The sequence below is a fragment of the Pleurodeles waltl genome, unplaced genomic scaffold (assembly GCF_031143425.1).
Source record: "Pleurodeles waltl isolate 20211129_DDA unplaced genomic scaffold, aPleWal1.hap1.20221129 scaffold_39, whole genome shotgun sequence".
NCBI lineage: Eukaryota > Metazoa > Chordata > Amphibia > Caudata > Salamandridae > Pleurodeles > Pleurodeles waltl.
Window position 1 is genome coordinate 3,615,081 of NW_027150097.1, and position 6,468 is coordinate 3,621,548.

The following is a 6,468-nucleotide window of genomic DNA, read 5'->3' on the forward strand; positions in this document are numbered from 1 at the left end:
GAATGAGTGGGTCTGTGAGTAGGTGCATGAGTATATGAGTGAGTCTTTGAGTGGATGCATGACTGAGTGGGTCTGTGAGTGGCTGCATGAGTATATGAGTGGGTCTGGGTCTTTGAGTGAGTGGATGAGTGTCTGTGTGAGTCTGTGAGTGGGTGCATGAGTGTCTGAGTGGGTTTGTGATATGGTGCATGAGTATCTAAGTTGGTGCATGAGTGTCTGAGTGGGTGTGTGAGTTGGTGCATGAGTGTCCGAGTTGGTTTGTGAGTGGGTGAATGAGTGTCCGAGTGGATCTGTGAGTGGGTGTGAGAGTGACTGAATGGGTCTGTGAGTGGGTGCATAAGTGTCTGAGTGGGTCTATGAGTGGGTGCATGAGTAGCTGAGTAGGTCTATGAGTGGGTGCATGAATATCTGAGTGGTCTGTGACTGGATGCATGAGTGTCTCAGTGGGTCTGTGAGTGTCTGAATGGGTCTGTCACTGGGTGCATGACTGCCTGAGTAGGACTATGAGTGAGTGTGTGAGTGGCTGAGTGGGACTGTGAGTGGGTGCATGAGTGTCTGAGTGGGTCTGTCATTGGGTGCATGAGTGTCTGAGTGGGTCTATGAGTGAGTGCATGAGTGACTGAGTGGGACTGTGAGTGGGTGCATGAGTGTCTTAGTGGGTCTTTGAGTGGGTGTGTGAGTGGCTGAGTGGCACTGTGAGTGGTGCATGAGTGTCTGAGTGGGTCTGTCAGTGGGTGCATGAGTGTCTGAGTGGGTCTGTCAGTGGGTGCATGAGTATCTGAGTGGTCTGTGACTGGATGCATGAGTGCCTCACTGGGTCTGTGAGTGAGTATGTGAGTGTCTGAATGGGTCTGTCACTGGGTGCACGACTGCCTGAGTGGGACTATGAGTGGTCGCATGAGTGATTGCGTGGGTCTCTAAATGAGTGCATTACTATCTGAATGTTCTACCTCCTTTGTCACCAATATTCACAATCTTGTTGCAACGTTACATAGGCCGAGCATTGCAATGTATTTGCAAATATTGCATGTGGTGAAAATTGTTTTTTTTCTGATGTTTAAAACACATAATATGACCTTTAAACACTTCCATATCCCACCTTGAAGTGAGGGTACCTCCAACCTAATCCCTTATACCACTATTATTGGTTATTTTCAGCCCCAGGGACCGTGTCCTGTTCCATAAAATAGCGGCAGCAACTTTCTGCTTAGGATGTGGACAGCCAATCACGGCATTCCAGTTGGTGCGTGCATTGGCAATTCATTGTGAATTTGTTGGGAAGTATTTGTGCTTCTAGATATACAAATTTGGATTTCTTTAATTTCTCTAAAACTACTGAACTGATTTACACCAAATAACAAGAAGTGTGCTTTCCGCACCAAAAAGCTATTATTCTGCCAAATTTGGTGTAATTGCGTCCAGTGATTTGGACTGTAGTCTTGTTCAAAATTCCTATGGGAATTAAAATGGGAAATGCACTTTTTTTGCCCCCCCACTTTTCCTTGACCCCAGCTTGACAGATCGCCCCAATACTTTCCATGCACAACAAGATGCCTGAGCACACTTTTTCTGGAAAATTCCCTGAGCATTCGTCAAACGACGCCAAAGAAATAGCCAAGTCAAAAAGCACTTTTGAATAATGGTCTGTGTGGTCCACCAACCCAGGAGTGGTGATTACACAGTAGTCGGTTACCTCTGAGCATGCAGTGCTGAAGTGCACAGGTGTGAAAGGACCATCAAGGTGTATCCCACAGGTGCTGGAGGACATCAGTCTGGGAAAGGTGCACGTGCATTAACTTATTGTAACCTACCCGAGAGGATTACTTTTTGTAACGTGAATCATTTCTGTGTGTTGGCCCCTCTAGACCAGTGGTTCCCAAACTGTGGTCCGCGGACCCCCAGGGGTCCGTGACACATTCTCAGGGGGTCCGCAGGCCTGGACTGGGAGGAAGGCATTTCTCCTCTGACAAACACTTGCATTTTTTAAATAGTTATTGCTTCTCTTGAACACTTTTAAGAGCACTGCACACTTCCTGGTACATCTTTCCAACAAAAATAAAACCATCAAGATTACTCTAGTGATTAATGTCCCTGCTGGAGAGAGGGGCAGGAGTTTTGTCTAGTGGCAGTTCTGACTCACAGGTAGCACATAGGGTTAATATGCCTGCTGCAAAGAACCTGTATCCGGCAAAGAACAGTATTTTATGTGCATAGCACAGTCGGTTACTGCTTTTGTTTCTTTTCTTACTGTGCAGTACATAAGTCATAATCATAATCTAGCACAGTGATCTATGAACTGGTATTTAGGAGCTGCATGCAAACTGCAAATCACAAATTAGAAGGTTATTCTTTTCCCTAGACTTTTATTTTTCCTGCGCTGCTAAATAAGGTTTGCTTGCATAGAAATACATTCTTGATATTAAAGTCAATACTAACCACTGTGCTGTGTCCTGAGTTTGTGCTTCTCCAAACTAAGCACTCTTTGAAGATGCCTACCAGTGTGGATGACGTGAATCCTACACCTTGTCTTCCCCTGTAAAGTGCTCTGACTCCCTACACTGGTATGAGAGGAGCTATAAAACAAGTGAATTACATGTGCTAGAGAGGCTATGGAGAGATGAGAGGCTCTTATGATTGTACACCACACATTTATGTAAAAACACATTCTCAGACCCATATACCTAAAGATAAAAACAGGGATCGCTTGGGAAATGTTGAATCTGACCTGAGGATTCAGCTTTCCTAAATAAAACTAAACATTGAGAAGTTAGTCGCTGAGATGCAGTGCCGACCTTCCCATTAAAATGTTTCCATTTTGCATATTTTTCAAATACAAAATAATTATTTCGTTAGTAATTTGAGCGTTTGTTTGGTGTGCACTTGTTTGTGTATTTTTTGCAAATTAGTGTTTTAATGTTTGAAATTTAAATCGTACAAGTTGCTTGAGGGGCCACGACTTTCAGTAATGACTCAGTGGGGGTCCCCAGGAGTCAAAAGGTTGGGAACCACTGCTCTAGACGATGGGAGGAGATGGACGAATCACTTTTAATAGATTGTTTTTTACAGTTATAACAATTCTTTTATATAAGCAAGGTGCTTTATAGTTTGGTTAAACTAAACCTAAGGATTAACTAGATTAATTCAATTACAAACTTGGAAGAGAACCAACCAGTAATGGCTGATCCTGAAGACCACACAATGTGTGTGTATTCGTGATCAGCCCTGGAGAGTACACAATGTGTGTGTGTTTGTGATCAGCCCTGGAGACTACACAATGTGTGTGTGTTTGTGATCAGCCTTGGAGACTACACAATGTGTGTGTATTCGTGATCAGCTCTGGAGACTACACAAGGTGTGTGTGTTTGTGATCAGCCCTGGAGACTACACAATGTGTGGGTATTCGTGATCAGCCCTGGAGACTACACAATGTGTGTGTGTTTGTGATCAGCCCTGGAGACTACACAATGTGTGTGTATTCGTGATCAGCTCTGGAGACTACACAAGGTGTATGTGTGTTTGTAATCAGTGCTGGAGATTTCCTGCCTGTGTTTGTGTAAAGACTGGTGCCTGCCTGTGTCAGTGCCTGCGGTATGAGCAGTGCCTGTGAGTGATGGAAGCAGCTGTCCTGCTGTCTGACTGTAAAGGGACAGAGCCCGATGTCTGTCTGTCCTTGAAGGAGATGAATGTATAAACACGTATTAAATGGAAAGTTTCTGAGATGTGTTGCTGTTTATGTGACGTCCAACACTGCATTAGAATAATAAAAGCATTTTAAGTTACTGGTTGAAAAAAAAGATGTGTTTCTGCCCGGTCTAGAACTGGGGCCTTTCACATGTGCGTGAACGTGATAACCACTACACTATGGAAACCTAAAGGAGACACAAAGAGGCAGCTTCAGCTCTGATGAGTGAGTGCTGAGTAGCACCAACTGCAGCAGTGACGCGTAGTGCAGAGTATTGTACACATAGGAGGTCTCTCAGTGAGTGCATAGAACTGATTTCTGCACATATAGGAGGTCTCGGTGCGTGCATAGAACTGACCTGCACAGATAGGCGGTCTCTCACTGAATTCATAGAAGTGACTTCTGCGCTGATTGGAGGTCTCGTCTCTCAGTGAGTGCATAGAACTGACTTCTGCACAGATAGGAGGTCTCGTCTCTCAGTAAGTGCATAGAACTGACTTCTGCACAGATAGGAGGTCTCTCAGTGAGTGCATACAACTGACTTCTGCACAAATAGGAGGTCTCTCAGTGAGTGCATAGAACTGACCTGCACAGATAGGAGGTCTCAGTGCGTGCATAGAACTGACCTGCACAGATAGGAGGTCTCTCACTGAATTCATAGAAGTGACTTCTGCGCTGATAGGAGGTCTCGTCTCTCAGTGAGTGCATAGAACTGACTTCTGCACAGATAGGAGGTCTCGTCTCTCAGTAAGTGCATAGAACTGACTTCTGCACAGATAGGAGGTCTCTCAGTGAGTGCATACAACTGACTTCTGCACAGATAGGAGGTTTCTCACTGAATGCATAGAACTGACTTCTGCACAGATAGGAGGTCTCGTCTCTCAGTGAGTGCATAGAACTGACTTCTGCACAGATAGGAGGTCTCTCAGTGAGTGCATAGAACTGACTTCTGCACAGATAGAAGGTCTCTCAGTGAATGCATATAACTGAGTGTTGTAAAAGCATCATGTCTCTCACAGAATGGACATCGCTGAAGGATTCACGGATTAGTGATCTCTGTTCACATCTAATAGGCCTCTCACTGAACACTCAGTGGTGAATGATGCACAGACACGAGGTCTCTCTTCACAGCTAAGCGCTCTTACTGAATACAGATCACTTAGCGCTGGAGATTACACAAAGTGTGTGTGTAATCAGTGATGGAGACTACACAATGTGTGTCTGCGTTTGTAAGCAGTCCTGGAGATTACACAATGTGTGTGTGTGTTTGCAATCAGTACTGGAGTCTACAAAGTGTGTGTGCATTTGTAATCAGTGCTGGAGACTACACAATGGATGTGTATTCGTGATCAGCCCTAGAGACTACACAATGTGTGTGTGTGTTTGTTTTCAGTGCTGGAGACTACACAATGTGTGCGTATTTGTAATCATTGACGGAGACTACACAATATGTGTGGGTTTGTATTCAGTGCTGAAGACTACACAATGTGTGTGTTTTTTTATTTTGTGCTTGAGATTACTCAATGTGTGTGCATTTGTAATAAGTGCTGGAGAATACACGTGTGTGCATTTGTAATCAGTGCTGGAGACTACACGGTGTGTGTGGATTAGTAATCAGTGTTGCAGACTACACAAAGTGTGTGTAATTGTATTTAGTGCTGGAGACTACAGAATGTATGCATATTTGTAACCCTCCCACATTCTCTTAACTCACTCCTGGTGCCTGAGTCTCTCACTAACTCACACTCTCTTAACTAACTCCCAGTGCTTGTGACTTTCACTCTCTCATAACTCACTCCTAGTGTCTCACTCTCTCACAAACTTTTAACTCACTCCCAGTGAGTATCCCTGAGGACCCTCAGTTGTTGTCACTTGTGCTTTAGGATTCTATGTTCAGAGTCTGGACATTTCCTGCCTGTGTTTGTGTAAAGACTGGTGCCTGCCTGTGTCAGTGCCTGCGGTATGAGCAGTGCCTGTGAGTGATGGAAGCAGCTGTCCTGCTGTCTGACTGTAAAGGGACAGAGCCCGATGTCTGTCTGTCCTTGAAGCAGCTGAATGTATAAAGAGATTGTAAATAGAAATGATGTTATATGTGGGTCCTGTGGAGTCCTAGAGCGCATTAGAACAATAAAAGGAGCAGCTGTTGTGAGTTAGAGCAGAAAAGAAAAGTGTATTTCCGCCCGGTCTCGAACCGGGGACCTTTCGCGTGTTAGGCGAACGTGATAACCACTACACTACGGAAACCCACATGGAGCACCTTGAGGCAGCTTCGGCTCTGATACCCAGCTGGAAGTACATGCAGCGCGTTATATGGAGTGCACTGAATGCTGTGCACTCAGGAGGGGTCTCAGTGCTTTCAACTGAATGCTGCAGAGATAGGCCTCTGACTGATCACTCAGCAGTGACTGATGCACGGATAAGAGGTCTCGGGGACTGAACGCCGATCCCTAACCAGTGTCTGAGGCTCTCACTCTCTTAACTCACTCCCAGTGCCTGAGTATCTCACTCTCTTAACTCACTCCCAGTGCCTGAGTCTCTCCCTCTCTTAACTCACTCCCAGTGCCTGACTTTCCCTGATGGTGCCTCAGTTGTGGTCACTTTTGCTTTAGGATGCTATGCTCAGAGTCTGGACATTTCCTGCCTGTGTCAGTGCCTGCAGCATGCGCAGTGCCTGTGAGTGATGGAAGCAGCTGTCCTGCTGTCTGACTGTAAAGGGACAGAGCCCGATGTCAGTCTGTCCTTGAAGCAGCTGAATGTGCAAACACATATTAAATGGAAAGTTTATG

General features: G+C 45.3%; 1 non-coding gene across 1 annotated transcript; it reads right to left on the reverse strand.

Moving 5' to 3' along the window:
• Positions 1-5,853: 5,853 nt before the first annotated feature.
• TRNAV-AAC (transfer RNA valine (anticodon AAC)) lies at positions 5,854-5,926 on the reverse strand. Its single transcript has one exon. It is a non-coding gene; the product is annotated as a tRNA-Val (tRNA).
• Between the last annotated feature and the right edge of the window lie 542 nt (positions 5,927-6,468).